This window comes from Pseudophryne corroboree, chromosome 12 (genome assembly GCF_028390025.1).
Source record: "Pseudophryne corroboree isolate aPseCor3 chromosome 12, aPseCor3.hap2, whole genome shotgun sequence".
Taxonomy (NCBI): domain Eukaryota; kingdom Metazoa; phylum Chordata; class Amphibia; order Anura; family Myobatrachidae; genus Pseudophryne; species Pseudophryne corroboree.
In genome coordinates, this window is record NC_086455.1 from 57581644 (window position 1) to 57601372 (window position 19729).

Consider the following 19729-nt stretch of genomic DNA (forward strand, 5'->3'; position numbering starts at 1 on the left):
AAAAAAAAACACGGGTAGGTGGTATACAATTATGGATGGACTGCCGAGTGCCCACACAGAGGTAGCTACAGCCGTGGACTACCGTACTGTACTGTGTCTGCTGCTAATATAGACTGGATGATAATGAGATGTAGTATGTATGTATAAAGAAGAAAGAAAAAAAAAACACGGGTAGGTGGTATACAATTATGGATGGACTGCCGAGTGCCGACACAGAGGTAGCTACAGCCATGGACTACCGTACTGCGTCTGCTGCTAATATAGACTGGTTGATAAAGAGATGTAGTATGTATGTATAAAGAAGAAAGAAAAAAAAACCACGGGTAGGTGGTATACAATTATGGACGGACTGCCGAGTGCCGACACAGAGGTAGCTACAGCCGTGGACTACCGTACTGTGTCTGCTGCTAATATAGACTGGTTGATAAAGAGATGTAGTATGTATGTATAAAGAAGAAAGAAAAAAAAACCACGGGTAGGTGGTATACAATTATGGATGGACTGCCGAGTGCCGACACAGAGGTAGCTACAGCCGTGGACTACCGTACTGTACTGTGTCTGCTGCTAATATAGACTGGTTGATAATGAGATGTAGTATGTATAAAGAAGAAAGAAAAAAAAACCACGGGTAGGTGGTATACAATTATGGATGGACTGCCGAGTGCCGACACAGAGGTAGCTACAGCCATGGACTACCGTACTGTACTGTGTCTGCTGCTAATATAGACTGGATGATAATGAGATGTAGTATGTATAAAGAAGAAAGAAAAAAAAACCACGGGTAGGTGGTATACAATTATGGATGGACTGCCGAGTGCCGACACAGTGGTAGCTACAGCCGTGGACTACCGTACTGTACTGTGTCTGCTGCTAATATAGACTGGATGATAATGAGATGTAGTATGTATAAAGAAGAAATAAAAAAAAAACACGGGTAAGTGGTATACAATTATGGATGGACTGCCGAGTGCCGACACAGAGGTAGCTACAGCCGTGGACTACCGTACTGTACTGTGTCTGCTGCTAATATAGACTGGTTGATAATGAGATGTAGTATGTATGTATAAAGAAGAAAGAAAAAAAAACCACAGGTAGGTGGTATACAATTATGGACGGACTGCCGAGTGCCGACACAGAGGTAGCTACAGCTGTGGACTACCGTACTGTACTGTGTCTGCTGCTAATATAGACTGGATGATAATGAGATGTAGTATGTATGTATAAAGAAGAAAGAAAAAAAAACCACGGGTAGGTGGTATACAATTATGGACGGACTGCCGAGTGCCGACACAGAGGTAGCTACAGCCGTGGACTACCGTACTGTACTGTGTCTGCTGCTAATATAGACTGGATGATAATGAAATGTAGTATGTATAAAGAAGAAAGAAAAAAAAACCACGGGTAGGTGGTATACAATTATGGATGGACTGCCGAGTGCCGACACAGAGGTAGCTACAGCCGTGGACTACCGTACTGTACTGTGTCTGCTGCTAATATAGACTGGATGATAATGAGATGTAGTATGTATAAAGAAGAAAGAAAAAAAAACCACGGGTAGGTGGTATACAATTATGGATGGACTGCCGAGTGCCGACACAGAGGTAGCTACAGCCGTGGACTACCGTACTGTACTGTGTCTGCTGCTAATATAGACTGGTTGATAATGAGATGTAGTATGTATGTATAAAGAAGAAAGAAAAAAAAAACACGGGTAGGTGGTATACAATTATGGACGGACTGCCGAGTGCCGACACAGAGGTAGCTACAGCCGTGGACTACCGTACTGTACTGTGTCTGCTGCTAATATAGACTGGTTGATAATGAGATGTAGTATGTATGTATAAAGAAGAAAGAAAAAAAAACACGGGTAGGTGGTATACAATTATGGACGGACTGCCGAGTGCCGACATAGAGGTAGCTACAGCCGTGGACTACCGTACTGTACTGTGTCTGCTGCTAATATAGACTTGATGATAATGAGATGTAGTATGTATAAAGAAGAAAGAAAGAAAAAACCACGGGTAGGTGGTATACAATTATGGATGGACTGCCGAGTACCGACACAGAGGTAGCTACAGCCGTGAACTACCGTACTGTGTCTGCTGCGACTGGATGATAAATAATGATATAAAAAATATATATATATCACTACTGCAGCCGGACAGGTATATATTATATAATGACGGACCTGCTGGACACTGTCTGTCAGCAGAATGAGTTTTTTATAGAATAAAAAAAAAAACACCACACAAGTCACACGACGAGTGTTTAACTTTTTCAGGCAATCACAATATAGTATACTATACTGGTGGTCAGTGTGGTCAGGTCACTGGTCAGTCACACTGGCAGTGGCACTCCTGCAGCAAAAGTGTGCACTGTTTAATTTTAATAATATGTACTCCTGGCTCCTGCTATAACCTATAACTGCTCCCCAGTCTCCCCCACAATTAAGCTGTGTGAGCACAGTCAGATATTATACATAGATGATGCAGCACACTGGGCTGAGCACACAGATATGGTATGTGACTGAGTCACTGTGTATCGTTTTTTTCAGGCAGAGAACGGATTATATTAAATAAAACTGCACTGGTGGTCACTGGTCAGTGGTCAGTCACTAGTAAACTCTGCACTCTCTAGTACTCCTAAGCTCCAGTAAATCAAGTGTCTCTGTCTCAATCTCACTCTCTCTCTTCTAATCTAAATGGAGAGGACGCCAGCCACGTCCTCTCCCTATCAATCTCAATGCACGTGTGAAAATGGCGGCGACGCGCGGCTCCTTATATAGAATCCAAATCTCGCGATAGAATCCGAGCCTCGCGAGAATCCGACAGCGTCATGATGACGTTCGGGCGCGCTCGGGTTAACCGAGCAAGGCGGGAAGATCCGAGTCGCTCGGATCCGTGTAAAAAAAGCTGAAGTTCGGGCGGGTTCGGATTCCGAGGAACCGAACCCGCTCATCTCTACCACAGAGGTCCACATTTCATTGGATTTTTTCTAAGTTTTTTCTTTTTTCAACGATTTACCACATCCCTTCCCCCCTTCCAATAGGCGTGGGTCCGGGATAAGTGAAGGCTGCTTTAGCAGCTGTGGGTGTCGGACCTCTCTAAAAAGAGCTCCTTCACTACCACCTGCAGGACTAAAACCTGCAGTAAAGGCTGGACGGAACTTACAGAGAAGCCCCGTCATAGCCCTCACCACAGGGTCCAGGTATGTTGAACGGGGCGGTCAGCTCACGCTGCCGCCCCACTGTGTGGGATACTGTGTGTGTGTGTGTGTGTGGCCCAGGCCCTCGATGCCACTTCGGGCTCCCTCTCCACCATAGCCCGGCTCCGTGTATAGAGAACGGTATACGGAGCATGGGGGGACACACAAATGAGAGTCAAAAGGCAGGTTTCTTAGCCTAGTGAGTAACTTTGCTGCCACAGTGATGTTCCCTGCACACAGAAATGTCAGGGTCACTGGATAAAATCTCATGATTCAACTCTTATTGATAAGGGAATACAGCAGCGCTGCATATGTATTACAAAAGGCTATGAAGTCTTTGTTAAAACAAGATTAACCATGTTTCCTGTTGTATTTCCAGAATTTCCTGTGTTACATCTCTCCTCCATTGAAGGCGCAGGGGTGTTAAGGGGAATTTGGGAGCAGGCATATGGCTAACGTGCACTGCACTTGACCAGATATATATTTATAGAGACACCTTAGTGCTATTTACTGAGTCGTGCAAGTTGTCTGTCTTTGTTTTTTTTTTTTTTTGTATTGTCTGTCTGCATGAGTAAGACACCAGCAATTACTAATAAGCAGTTTCCCTGCCATGTCTAAAACATGGATATACATAATTATTTATATCATAACTGTTTATAATGATATTATCCTAAAGACTGCAAATCTGAATCATGGTTGTGGCAGCCAAATACTGGCTTTGTTCATTTGTTGTAAAGTAAGATATGTTATAACAATTGGTCAGCACATGGTGCTTATAAAACAGTATCTGTGGAGCCGTGTGAGTTCACTCACCTGCAGCAGCTTTGGCTTAATTCACTTGGCCACACCACACTGGATACGCCCAATCTCATCTGATTTTGGAAGCTAAGCAGTGTTGGGCCTGATTAGCCACCTGGGAGTACAAGGTGCTGTAGGTATTTTTATTCTACAGCCACACCACACTGGATACGCCCAAACTCATCTGAGCTTGGAAGCTAAGCAGGGTTGCATACTGTTTTGCCATCTGGGGGAAACTGGTGATCCAACTAGATTGCATACTAATACATGCTAGTTTAAACTGTTAAAAATAGCTCAGTTTGGCCTTACACTATCAATATAAACCTACCATAGGTTTTACAGTCAGGATAGCTCTCCAGAGCGCGCTCCGGGCGCCGGCCACTAGAAGGGCCCATTAACTAAGCTGTGGTCAAGCAGCAGTCATCTCAGGTTTTAAGCTTGTGCGAGGTCACATTTAGTTTCAGACTTGTAAAAATGTGTTATACCTGTGTATCAGGGAGACTCTGTAGCCTACTGGTTAGGCTTCCCGCCAACAGTGTAGATGCTGCTTGCAGGGTCATTGGTTCGAATCCTGGGTTCAACTACTGTCTATACACCAGATAGTGTTAACAGTCTCAGTACATAATTGGCCATGGGTTTCCTCAGTGAGTACATTGGAAATGCTTCCATATGGCTTAGCATACATGTGTTTGTGGATGATGGTTGTATCCTCAATTGGATGTTGCACTGTGTTTGATATTATTATAAAAAAATGTATGTGTGTGTGTGTGTGTGTGTATATATATATATATATATATATATATATATAATATGCTGACATTAAAAGTCTATTTTGCAGTAAGCAAGAATAATTGGTCAGCACTCAGTGCTTATTAACACTATCTGTTGAGCACTGCAAACATGGCCACACCGCAGCAGCTTTGCTTATTGTTTTTACAGGTGGCTCTGTAGCCAAGTGGTTAGGCTTTCCGGCCACAGTGAACATTGTGTTTGCATGGACACTGGTTCAGATCCTGGTTTAACAGGTGTTTAAAAAAAAAAAAAACCATGGTAGGACAATTTTTTCTTTTAATGTTACTTCCTGGTTCTTTCTCGGAAGTTGCTGCCCTACAACACTTAGACTCTGGAGGAGCGGAGTGTTGTTAGGAGTTTAATTTATTAATTGTTTTTGTACAGCATGACTCTACAGGAAGATTCACTATTGCTGGTAACCACATGCACGGTAATGCAGGTTTATACACACGTTACTTCCGTGGTGTACTTACTGGTTAGAGTACATGATCTCTTGCACTTACATGTGCAGCAGAGTACTGCAATAGAAGCATGCTGGGCCCATAACCCAGAGGTAGGCAGATTGAAACTATCCTCTGCTATATGCATTTATGCATAATCAAACAAGCAGCTTCGCTGCAAGGTCGGTCACACAGTGTGTCGGACAAATACGAATCTGGGCCAGTGGCGCAATGTATAACGCATCTGACTATGCATAACAAGATTGTAGGTTCGTCTCCTACCTGGCTCGTTTAAGTTGCCGTGATCGTATAGTGGTTAGTACTCTGCATAAAGACTGCACAGACAGTTTCAGTTACATTGTTGCGGTCGATTTGCCGCCAGCCCTCATAGCACCAGGCCAGTACGTCAGGTTCTCAGCGAAGGCTGAACAATTTCCAATCAGAGACAATTGCATTTATTGGGTGTTTTACTACATATCAGAGTATACCCTACACCAGGCATTCCCAACCACGGTCCTCAAGGCACACCAACAGTGCAGGTTTTAGTGATATCCAGGCTTCAGCACAGGTGACTTAATTAATAGCTCAGTTATTTTGATTTAACCACCTGTGCTGCAGCCTGGATATCACTAAAACCTGCACTGTTGGTGTGCCTTGAGGACCGTGGTTGGGAATGCCTGCCCTACACAGCAGTAGGGCTGTTGCTTCGCCCTGCTTTGGTAAGGGTTTGAGGTAACAAGGCTGTAGTGGCAGGGCATTCCAGTTCAGGTTTGCCCTAAATAAAGACCACCTTACACTTCTTGCTGCCTACAGCTTCTTTGGACGTTGGCAGTTGGTTCTTGCGTTTTCAGCTTCGCTAGTAGCGCATAACGTCCACTTTGGCTACGTTCCTAACAGGCGGAGTCGGATTCCAAACAAGATAGATCGCAGACCAAGTGGGGAGGAAAATCTGATTTCCTACCATTGTCTACGCGAATTCCTGAATGATTCCGTCTCAACGACTTCAATTCCTAGGTATGATTCTCAATACGGTAAATCAAAGAATTTACATACCCGAACAGAAAGTACAGGTCATTCGTCATCTGGTACAATTAGTGCTCAAGCCACGCACAGTCTCGGTTCACTTGTGCATTCGCCTATTAGACAATGGTGGCGGCTTTCGAAGCGCTTCAGTTCGGAGGACTTCACTCACGTCCTTTTCAATTGGATGTGTTCGCACAGTGGTCGGGCTCGCATCTGCAGATTTACTGCAGAAGTGAGGTTGTCTCCAAGGGCCAGAGAGTCTCTACTCTGGTGGCTCAAAGTACAGAATCTAACCGCAGGGAAACGGTTCGGTGCCTGGAATTGGATAATTCTCACGGCGGATGCAAGTCTCAGAGGTTGGGGAGCTGTAGTTCAAAATTATCAGCTCCAGGGTCTCTGGGCGGATCACGAAAGATTGCTGTCTATAAATGTCCTGGAACTCCGGGCAATTTACAATGCGCTACGACAAGCAGTGCACATGCTGCAGGCTCAGGCTGTTCAGGTGCAGTCACACAATGCGACAGCAGTCGCATACATCAACAAACAAGGAGGAACGAAAAACCGTATGGCAATGCGGGAGGTACAGATGTGTCCACGTGCATCTTTGCTGTGTCCCGTCATGTATGGCACGGTTTGCATGCTATATACTCAGAGATTTAGTCATGTCTTGTGTTTTTTTCTTAATTTGCTGCCTTAATATGTTACTTTATACATATTCTTTTATGGCAAACAAAAATTTTAAAATTCATCCACTCACTTCTCATGAAAAACAGTTTAGCTGTGTTTTGCATGTTGTGCCAAATTTGTAAAAAAAAAGCAAAGATGTAAGCAGTCACATCTGTAGCTTGAATCCTCTATTGGGCCGAGTATCACCAAATGATATTGTCGGCAGTAGTCATTCCGGGAGTGGACAACTGGGAGGCGGATTATCTCAGCCGTCTGAATTTTCATCCAGGAGAATGGGCATTAAATCCAGAAGTATTTCACATGCTGGTCCAGAAGTGGAGTTACCCGCAGGTGGACCTGATGGCATCTCGCCACAATCATCAAACGCCCTAGGTCGTGTCCAGAACGAGAGATCCAAAGGCAGTGGCGGTGGATGCTCTCACAATCGCGTGGCCATACAGTCTCGCGTATCTATTTCCACCGTTTCCGCTGCTCCCTCTGTGGCTAAAACGGATCAAAGGAGAGTCCGTCACAGTTATACTAGTGGCGCCTCTTTGGCCTCGGAGAGCTTGGTTCTCGGATCTCCGCGGTCTACTCGCAGTCGGTCTTTGGCCGCTCCCACTACGTTCTGACCTGTTACAGCAGGGTCCGTTCCTTTTACCCGATTTAGCCGGCCGCGTTTGACGGGTGGCTGTTGAGACAGCCCTCTTAAGAAGAGAGGGCATTCCAGAATCGGGTATTCCAACCATGTTACGAGCTAGGAAGCCGGTTACGGCAGCGCATTATTACAGAATTTGGCGTGCCTAGGTTAGATAGAGGTCTGAGTTTATCCACACTAAAAGTGCGGATATCGGCGTTGTCCATTTATTTTCATAGTAGATTGGCCCTATTGCCGTCGGTTCACACCTTTTATGCAGGGTGTCCTCAGAGTTCAGCCTCCATTCACTCTACCTACTGCGCCATAAGACTTGAATCTGTTTTTTAGATTTCTTAGTCTTTTTATTATGAACCCTTACAACAAGTGGATATTAAATTTCTCACTTGGGAAAATAATGTTTCTTTTAGCCTTAGCGTCAGCAAGGCGTGTTTCAGATTGGGTGCTTTGTCGTGCAAACCACCGTATTTAGTGTTTCATGATGACAGAGCGGAATTCCGAGCGAATTCTGCTTTTCTACCAAAGGTAGTGTCATCTTTTCACATCAATCAACCAATAGTAGTTCCTATGTTAACAGGAGACTCTGGTAGGTTGGATGTGGTACTGTACGCGCATTACGCATTTATGTATCCCGAACGTCGACCGTTCGTAAGACGGATACGTTGTTTGCTCTCTATGATGCTGCCAAGATGGGTTGGCCAGCTTCTAGGCAGACCTTATCCAGTTGGATTAAAGTGACCATACGTCAGACTTACTGTCATGCTAGGTTACAGCCGCCTACATCGATAACAGCTCATTCCACACGTGCTGTGGGAACATCATGGTCAGCGAGTCGTGGAGCTTCTACGACACAGCTTTGCCGGGCGGCTACATGGTCTTCGGTGCACACGTTTGTGCGCCTCTACAAGTTTGATACGTTTGCGGCATCAGCATCTAGCTTTGGCCGCCTAGTGTTACAGGTGCCCGCGGGGGAAACTTTGGTACGTCCCAAGAGTACTCCAGTGACCCCTAGTGGATGAAAAAGAAAATAGGATTTTGGTACTTACCAGGTAAATCCTTTTCTTTGAATCCATAGGGGGCACTGGACGCCCACCCAGAGCAGTTTACCTGGTTTGGGGTAGGTTCAGTAGATCTTATGGTAACACACCTTCACCGACTGGTTCAGATTAACAAGTTATGGTGTCAACTGTTTAGTTGTCAGTAATGTTGGGTCAACTTTATTGTTGTCCGTTATGTTATATGTAATGCTCCATTGTCAACCTCTCTATCGCTCCTGTTCGGTTCAGTAAAAAACACTGAGGTACTCAGGGATATGGAGGGGAGGTATAGTTCCAAAATTAATTTATTCAGTGCCTACTTCCTGTGGAAGCCGTCCATATCCCAAGAGTACTCCAGTGCCCCCTATGTATTCAAAGAAAAGGATTTACCTGGTAAGTACCAAAATCCTATTTTTTTTTAAATTTGGTATTCTCTATTGAGGCTCTTAAAAATTCCAAGAAAAAGAGGTGCAATGAGGAAGCTGGATGTCTAAGCTAAGCGACACAAGTGTGCATCATAACACCTGCCCCATCTAGGAGTGGCACGCAGTGGCCGAATGACGACAGCATCTGCTGCACACCCCTGTCCTTTTTCAAAAATTCTGCACCACCAAATTAATTGTATGTGCAAAACATGGTACGAGCTGGAATTTGCCCAGATGTAATGCACGCACAATATTGGCGCAATTATATTGCAGTACACCTGAATTTATACGGCAGTACCCCTGGACTTATACGGCAGTACCCCTGGACATATTTGGCTGCACCACTGGACTTATACGGCTGCACCACTGGACTTATACAGCAGTACCCCATGACTTATATGGCAGTACCACTGGACTTATACGGCAGTACCCCTGAACTTATATGGCTGTACAACTAGACTGGACTTATACGGCAGTACCCCTGGACTTATACGGCTGCACTACTGGACTGGACTTATACGCCAGTACCCCTGGACTTATACGGCAGTACCCCTGGACATATTCGGCTGCACCACTGGACTTATACGGCTGCACCACTGGACTTATACGGCAGTACCCAAGGACTTATACGGCAGTACCACTGGACTTATATGGCAGTACCCCTGGACTTATATGGCTGCACCACTGGACTGGACTTATACGCCAGTAACACTGGACTTTTATGGCAGTACCCCTGGACTTATACGGCAGTACCCCTGGACTTATACAGCAGCACCACTGGACTTATGGCAGCACAAGACACCACCACTGGACTTATGGCAGCACAGGACACCACCACTGGACTGAATCAGCACAACATAGAACCACTGCACTGGACTTATACAGCAGCAGCACCGGACATATGGCAGCACAGGACACCACCACTGGACTTATGGCAGCACAGGACACCACCACTGGAATGATGCAGCACAACACAGCACCACTGCACTGGATTGGACTTATACAGCAGCACTGGACTTATGGCAGCACAGGACACCACCACTGTGACTGGACTGATGCAGCACAAGACAGCACTGGAATGACACAGAAGAGCAGGTCACCACCCCATGCGCCACACCACTTTTCTGCATAGACACTGAGGAGACACATCCTCTCACTACACTCTCCAAGACTGTAGTGAAAATGGCAACGATGCGCAGCTCCTTATATGGAATCCAAACCCGCGAGAATCCGACAGCGGGATGATGACATTTTGCCTCGTTATGGTTTCCGAGTCTGGCAGGAAGTCCCCAGCCGGACTTGATCCCGGGCTCGGGATATGATGTTCGGTAGGGTTCGGTTCTCAGGGAACCGAACCCGCTCATCCCTAGTAGTTAGTTGTTGAACCAATGAGTTTAGAAATCTACCTATATACTGGGAACAGAACTCTTTGAGAGCAGTCAGTTTCAAAAAGTCCACAGGAGTGGATGAAATGCATTTCTTCTCTCATTTGTGTTGGACCTATTGCTTCCAAAGTCTAGATATACTGTACAGTAGAGCCCTGTTGCCTCAGTTGCTGTTTAAGTTATTTCTTGACCATCAGATGTCCTTTTGTAGTGCCGCCTACAACTAACAGCACCCGGCACAACACCTTGTAACTAGAGTGGTTCTGCTAGCTGTGGATATGGTCAAACTACATCTCACGTAGTGACATATGTACTCCTGAGGGAGCTTAGTAATGGCCAGTCCCCCCAATTGATATACTTGCAATAGTTTGTGAGTGTTTATTAATCAATTACTGACAATTAATCCATCTTTGGATACCTAAAGAGACTGTGGAATTATATTGAACTGCTTTTTTCTCTCCATAGTGGTCTCCGGTTAAACATGGCATAGATATGAGCTCATCAGACATTGATATTTTCTTAATTCTGCAAAGAATTGTAATTTTTCCTTCATCGGTAAAACTGCAGTGATATTCATAGGTGGCTGCTAGAGAGTCCACGTTATTGTTCCTTTGTTGGTAGAGATTTTATACTGTTTATAAATTGTAACATTCATTGTATAGATTGTTGGAAATGTACTAAGTGGCATCTCGGGAATTTACTAAACACAAATCTCGACAGTGTTGGGGCTATTCGTATTGAGATAAACTGCCGACCACACAAATATGAATCAATAGACCATTGGTGAAACGCAGCTGTTATTTTATACAACACGGGAATTTACTAAGAATTCGTATTCTCAATCACTGCTGACAATAGCCAAACACTGCCATGAAAGCATGGAATTCGTACAGAAATAGAACTTTCAAATAGAACTTTTTGACTGGTGTGTTTGGATAGTCAAGCACGGATCAGTGAGATCCATGCATGCTTCTCTATGTAAATGTGTGTGAAATAGTTAAAAATAAAAAATAAAATGCGTGGGATCCCCCTCCTAAGCATAATCAGCCACAGGCACTTTGAGCCGGTCCTGGTTGTTAAAATACCTGGGGGAAATGTGTAGGGGTTCCCTGTATTTATACAACCAGCACCAGGCTCTTGGTCCGGTCCTCGTTCCAAAAATACGGGGGACAAAATAAGTAGGGATCCCCCATATTTTTTAAACCACCACCGGGCTCCACTAGCCAGGGACATAATGCCACAGCTGGGGGGACATTTTTATTGGTCCCTGTGGCCGTGAAATGAACCCCCTCAACTAGTCACCCTTTGCCAGGGTTCCCTGGGCGAGTTAGGAACCCTTAAATCAAGGGGCCTCCCTTGTCCAGGCACTCAAGGGCCAGGGGTGAAGCTCGAGGCTATCCCCAGCACCCCTGGGAAGTGGGTTTCAGTCTGATAGCCAAAAATGTATCAAAAAAGAATATTGTCTTTTGTGTGGAACTACAAGTCCCAGCAAGCCTCTCCGCATGCTGGTACTTGGAGAACCACAAGTACCAGCAAGAATGACCTCAATTAACCTTGCAGTTAGCCGCAGACCACAATTTTCCCATAATTGACTATAATGGAGGACTGTGATCCTCCATTATAGCCAGTGCGCTCTGCCTGATTGACAGGCCAGGAGCGCACAGCCAATCGGGAGAGCACTCTGATGTGGTGCTCCCTGATTGGCTGCTGGGTCCTCTAGTGACAACAGTCATGGGGGGTCCCGGCATTTGGGGAAAGGGGATCCATGTGTAAACATGGATCTCCTTTAGTGGCATGGACTGTTTTTTTTGCAGTTTATTTTTAACCCTGTGGATGCCTACATGGACAGAAGAGGACCGATCTTCACTGGATTATAGGTGAGTATATTGGTTTTTTTTACAGGTACCACATGGATACTACATTGACAAGGGGAACGATGGGCTCCATGGGACACTAGGTAAGTATGTGTGAGTGTGTGTGTTCTATTAACTCTTTACTTTCACAATGTCTGTGTTTTTATTGTAATATTTATTTTATTGTGGAACTACAGGTACCAGTGTGCCCGTTAATTCCCCGCATGCTGGTACTTGTGGTTCTCCAAGTTCTACATCAAAAGACAATATATTTTATTTTTACAAACTTTTAGCTATCAGCCCAGCACCCACTGCCAAGGGGTGCTGGGGACAGCCTTAGGCTTTACCTCTGGCCTTTGGGTGCCTGGAGGTGGACCCCTTGATTTAAGGGGTCCCCACTCCCCCAGTGAACCCTGGCCAGGGGTGACAAGTTGGGGGGGTTAATGCCATATCAGCAGGTACCAATATAAATGTGTCTCCAGCTGTGGCATTATGTCCCTGGCTAGTGGAGCCCTGTGCCGGTTTCAAAAATATGGGGGATTTTTTTACTTTTACCTATTTCTATACTGTACACAATGTAGCCCTGCACAGAACTCACTGATCCGGCCGGGTTTCATTGTGTATGCCCGGCAGTGTTTTACTATTCTCTCCTGTAAAATACTGCCGGCAATACGAATTACTTTGACATCAGTGAACTCGAATGTAAAAAAAAAAATGGTAGTTTAGGAAATTACAATGTTTTTTTTTTTTTAAGTTGCAATATCAAATACCTGATGTCAGCCAACATTGATCTCGGCTGAAATCAGCACATTCACGATTATTAGTAAATCCCCCCACTTGAGTGTAATCCTCCATAGAGAATACCAAATGTGAGCAATACAATATTTAGGTTTATACTGGTCTAATGTTTCTGACTAACTAGACTTCACTAGTGTAGTTTCTTTTTATGTTATAAAACATTAGCAAAAGACTCAGTAACGGCCGCCTCTGTGTCGGAATCTCTACCTTATACCACTTTTACACCAAAGTTCCAGGACTGATGCAGGATTTGTAAAATAAGTAATCGGGCACTAGTATTTCTTATTTATTTAAAAATACAAATAAAACCTCTATTATCTTTTTAAACCTATATGTGCTGCTCCCATCAGACACCCTGGGGTGTAAATTTGAAAAACCTTGTTCTATACAGAATTGAATTTGCAATCTGAAGAGAGCGCATCAGATTAAATTCACATTTTTAATAAACCGTTAAAATATACCTTTACATAAAATGTCAGTAGCACAAAATGTAGATATCCATAGAAACAGGCTTGAAATATTAAAATGGGTACTCAAAATACATAGTAAATTTATAGGCAGTTCTCACCAATAGGGCATCCACTGTGCTTTTACGAGTATAGCACTCATGTTTCAGTGTTCCAAAGGGATACTTTGTTAACAATTGTTGCTATGTTATGCTCCCCCCCCCCCCCCTCTGGGCTTTACATTGTATATAGCCTCCTATCATACAGTAGGAGGAAGAATGGGCAGTTTACAGCTCTTTTAACATTGTTTTCCCAGCAGGAGAACTGATAGCATCTCTGGCCCTCATTCTGAGTTTATCGCACGCTAGCTACTTTTAGCAGCCGTGCAAACGTATAGTCGTGTGTGAACGCCTGTGCAGCCGAGCGCAGCAAAAACATTTTGTGCAGTTTCTGAGTAGGTCTGGACTTACTCAGCCCTTGTGATCACTTCAGTCTTTCTGGTGCCGGAATTGACGTCAGACACCCGCCCTGCAAATGTCTGAATACGCCTGCGTTTTCCCTACCACTCCCAGAAAACGGACAGTTGCCACGCACAAACGCCCTCTTCCTGTCAATCTCCTTGCGATCGCCCGTGCGAATGGAATCTTCGTTAAATCCATAGCTCAGCAACGATCCACTGTGTACCCGTACGACGTGCATGCGCATTGCAGTGCATACGCATGCGCAGTAGAGACCTGATCACTGCGCTGTAAAAATCGGCAGCGAGCGATCAACTCGTAATGACCTCCTCTGTCTTTGAATCACTCACCGCAATGTTTTATGCGGGAGTCCTACGCTCAGCTGATACAGGGGCACAGATGTCAGCGTACACTTGTCCCAGTGTAGAGTGCAGGATCAGCGGGGAGACAGTCTCCTAGGCAGATGCCGCGGTTTTTAAAGCTGGAGCTTGACATTTGCTGCAGGGAGGGAGAGCGTGGCTGCCGACTTTGCCCAGAATAGACGGTGGTATCTATGTTGGTGCCTTTCAATTGAGGATGCCTGTATAAGTGGAATAGCATCTAGTCTTAGTGAGTCCTGGTACCTTGACGCATTTTTCCACCACTGGTATACGGCGGTTTCTTCAGAAGGTTGTGTGTAGCTGTTCTCAGAAGCATCAGCCAATCACGCTTCTTTCCACCCTTACCACACCTGTATTCATTTACATTATCTGTTCAATAAGAACATGGTAAAAACATGGTTCCCAACCGGGTCCGATCCCTTTCACACTGCAACACCAACGCAGGTTTTTACGTTTTGGCGCCATTCACACTGTACTCGTGTGCAGGCACTTGGAGATCATCTGAAATGGGGAAATATGATCTACAGTACCATGCTGTAAATAGGAACCTGGTGGGTGACCCAGGTTTCTTGTTTACACTGCCCATTACACGGGTCCAAACCTGCTAGTGCCCTGGGTCAGATTGCTGGGTCAGTCAACCCGGGTTTTTTTTTTTACATCTATCCGGGTCAACCCAGTAATAACCGGTCAGTGTAAAAGGGGAATTAGTGAGGAAAATGATAGCAAAGGAACATTTTGACATAATTCTGCATAAAAGAAAACAAACATAATCAAACCATCTGTGTAAAAATTAGAGATGTGCGCCGGACATTTTTCGGGTTTTGTGTTTTGGTTTTGGATTCCGTTCCGCAGCCGTGTTTTGGATCCGGACGCGTTTTGGCAAAACCTCCCCGAAATTTTTTTTCCGGATTCGGGTGTGTTTTGGATTTGGGTGTTTTTTTTTCAAAACCCCCTCAAAAACAGCTTAAATCCTAGAATTTGGGGGTAATTTTGACCTATAGTATTATTAACCTCAATAACTACAATTTCCGCTCATTTCCAGTCTATTCTGAACACCTCACACCTCACAATACTATTTTTAGTCCTAAAATTTGCACCGAGGTCGCTGGATGACTAAGCAAAGTGACCCAAGAGGGCAGCACAAACACCTGGCCCATCTAGGAGTGGCACTGCAGTGTCAGACAGGATGGCACTTAAAAAAATTGGCCCCAAACAGCACATGATGCAAAGAAAAGAGAAAAAGAGGTGCACTGTGGTCGCTGGTTGGTTAAGCTAAGCGAAACAAACACCTCAATATCACAGGAATTATTTGTTCTAATCATTGGTATTATTGGTCCAAATCACTGGAAGAAAATAACAAAATCACTGGAATTATTCATTCTAATCAATGGTATTATTGGTCCAAATCACTGGAAGAAAATGACAAAATCACTGGAATTAAATGGCAGTAATGTTGGGAATTATATCAAATGGCAGTACCACTGGACATATACGGAAGTGTCAGACAGGATGGCACTTAAAAAAATTGGCCCCAAACAGCACATGATGCAAAGAAAAGAGAAAAAGAGGTGCACTGTGGTCACTGGACGGCTAAGCTAAGTGACACAAACACCTCAATATTACAGGAATTATTCGTTCTAATCAATGGTATTATTGTTCCAAATCACTGGAAGAAAATGACAAAATCACTGGAATTATTCGTTCTAATCAATGGTATTATTGGTCCAAATCACTGGAAGAAAATGGAATGGATGGATACTTGCAGTGACACAGATACAGCAATGGCCTACTGTACAACTATATACTGTTAGTCACCAAAATGCTGCACTGTAATACTAGAAGCTATAGAAAAGTATATATATTATTGTATAGATCAGTACAGACAGAGTGGTGTAACTGTGACCCATGTGTCCTGACAAGCAGTATAGAAGCTATAGAAAAGTATATATATTACTGTATATCAGTAGTAGTACAGAGCGGTGTAACTGTGACACATGTGTGTCCTGACAATCAGTATAGAAGCTATAGAAAAGTATATATATTACTGTATATATCAGTACAGAGCGGTGTAACTATGACACATGTGTGTCCACTCCTCACAAGCAGTATAGAAGCTATAGAAAATGATTTAAAATTATTGTATATAATTCAGTACAGAGCGGTGTAACTGTGACACATGTGTGTCCTGACAAGCAGTATAGAAGCTATAGAAAATGATTTAAAATGATTGTATATAATTCAGAACAGAGCGGTGTAACTGTGACACATGTGTGTCCTGACAATCAGTATAGAAGCTATAGAAAATGATTTAAATTTATTGTATATAATTCTGTACAGAGCGGTGTAACTGTGACACATGTGTGTCCTGACAAGCAGTATAGAAGCTATAGAAAATGATTTCAAATTATTGTATATAATTCAGTACAGAGGGGAGTAACTGTGACACGTGTGTCCTGACAAGCAGTATAGAAGCTATAGAAAATGATTTAAAATGATTGTATATATCAGTACAGAGCGGTGTAACTGTGACACATGTGTGTCCACTCCTCACAAGCAGTATAGAAGCTATAGAAAATTATTTAAAATTATTGTATATAATTCTGTACAGAGCGGTGTAACTGTGACACATGTGTGTCCTGACAAGCAGTATAGAAGCTATAGAAAATGATTTAAAATGATTGTATATAATTCAGTACAGAGCGGTGTAACTGTGACACATGTGTGTCCTGACAAGCAGTATAGAAGCTATAGAAAATGATTTAAAATTATTGTATATATCAGTACAGTGGGGTGTAACTGTGACACATGTGTGTCCTGACAAGCAGTATAGAAGCTATAGAAAAGTATAAATATTATTGTTTATCAGTACAGAGCGGTGTAACTGTGACCATGTGTTCTGGCAAGCAGTATAGAAGCTATATAAAAGTATATATATTATATACTGGTGGTCCCCAGTCCCCACAATGCAGCACACTGATCAGATATTATAAAGACTAAATACTCTAATCCAATTATAGTTATTAGTTAGTTATTTATTTATTTATTACCAGTTATTTATATAGTGCAGTAAGCGCACACATATTCCGCAGCGCTTTACAGAGAGTATTTGGCCATTCACATCAGTCCCTGCGCCAGTGGAGCTTACAATCTATATTCCCTACCACACATACACGCACACACATTTACGCTAAGGTTAATTTGTAGGGACCAATTAACCTACCAATATATTTTTGGATTGTGGGAGGAAACAGGGCCATTGTGGGAATCGAACCCATGCCATCAGTGCTGTGAGGCAGTAATGCTAACCATTACACCGTCTGTGCTGCGCAAGTTACAGTTATAGTTACAGTAGATGTTCATGAGGGTGAGGAAAATCATTGCACAAGAAATACAAATCCCTAAATACTAATTAGGCAAATAGCCACCTTCTAATATAAACAATATAAACTGAAAACTAGTGATGAGCGCCTGAAATTTTTCGGGTTTTGTGTTTTGGTTTTGGGTTCGGTTCCGCGGCCGTGTTTTGGGTTCGACCGCGTTTTGGCAAAACCTCACCGAATTTTTTTTGTCGGATTCGGGTGTGTTTTGGATTCGGGTGTTTTTTTCAAAAAACCCTAAAAAACAGCTTAAATCATAGAATGTGGGGGTCATTTTGATCCCATATTATTATTAACCTCAAAAACCATAATTTCCACTCATTTTCAGTCTATTCTGAATACCTCACACCTCACAATATTATTTTTAGTCCTAAAATTTGCACCGAGGTCGCTGGATGACTAAGCTAAGCGACCCTAGTGGCCGACACAAACACCTGGCCCATCTAGGAGTGGCACTGCAGTGTCACGCAGGATGTCCCTTCCAAAAAACCCTCCCCAAACAGCACATGACGCAAAGAAAAAAAGAGGCGCAATGAGGTAGCTGTGTGAGTAAGATTAGCGACCCTAGTGGCCGACACAAACACCGGGCCCATCTAGGAGTGGCACTGCAGTGTCACGCAGGATGGCCCTTCCAAAAAACACTCCCCAAACAGCACATGACGCAAAGAAAAAAAGAGGCGCAATGAGGTAGCTGACTGTGTGAGTAAGATAAGCGACCCTAGTGGCCGACACAAACACCGGGCCCATTTAGGAGTGGCACTGCAGTGTCACGCAGGATGTCCCTTCCAAAAAACCCTCCCCAAACAGCACATGACGCAAAGAAAAAAAGAGGCGCAATGAGGTAGCTGTGTGAGTAAGATTAGCGACCGTAGTGGCCGACACACACACCGGGCCCATTTAGGAGTGGCACTGCAGTGTCACGCAGGATGTCCCTTCCAAAAAACCCTCCCCAAACAGCACATGACGCAAAGAAAAAAAGAGGCGCAATGAGGTAGCTGTGTGAGTAAGATTAGCGACCCTAGTGGCCGACACAAACACCGGGCCCATCTAGGAGTGGCACTGCAGTGTCACGCAGGATGGCCCTTCCAAAAAACCCTCCCCAAACAGCACATGACGCAAAGAAAAAAAGAGGCGCAATGAGGTAGCTGACTGTGTGAGTAAGATAAGCGACCCTAGTGGCCGACACAAACACCGGGCCCATTTAGGAGTGGCACTGCAGTGTCACGCAGGATGTCCCTTCCAAAAAACCCTCCCCAAACAGCACATGACGCAAAGAAAAAAAGAGGCGCAATGAGGTAGCTGACTGTGTGAGTAAGATAAGCGACCCTAGTGGCCGACACAAACACCGGGCCCATTTAGGAGTGGCACTGCAGTGTCACGCAGGATGTCCCTTCCAAAAAACCCTCCCCAAACAGCACATGACGCAAAGAAAAATAAAAGAAAAAAGAGGTGCAAGATGGAATTGTCCTTGGGCCCTCCCACCCACCCTTATGTTGTATAAACAAAAGAGGACATGCACACTTTAACCAACCCATCATTTCAGTGACAGGGTCTGCCACACGACTGTGACTGATATGACGGGTTGGTTTGTACCCCCCCAAAAAAAGAAGCAATTAATCTCTCCTTGCACAAACTGGCTCTACAGAGGCAAGATGTCCACCTCATCATCATCCTCCGATATATCACCGTGTACATCCCCCTCCTCACAGATTATCAATTCGTCCCCACTGGAATCCACCATCTCAGCTCCCTGTGTACTCTGTGGAGGCAATTGCTGCTGGTCAATGTCTCCGCGGAGGAATTGATTATAATTCATTTTAATGAACATCATCTTCTCCACATTTTCTGGATGTAACCTCGTACGCCGATTGCTGACAAGGTGAGCGGCGGCACTAAACACTCTTTCGGAGTACACACTTGTGGGAGGGCAACTTAGGTAGAATAAAGCCAGTTTGTGCAATGGCCTCCAAATTGCCTCTTTTTCCTGCCAGT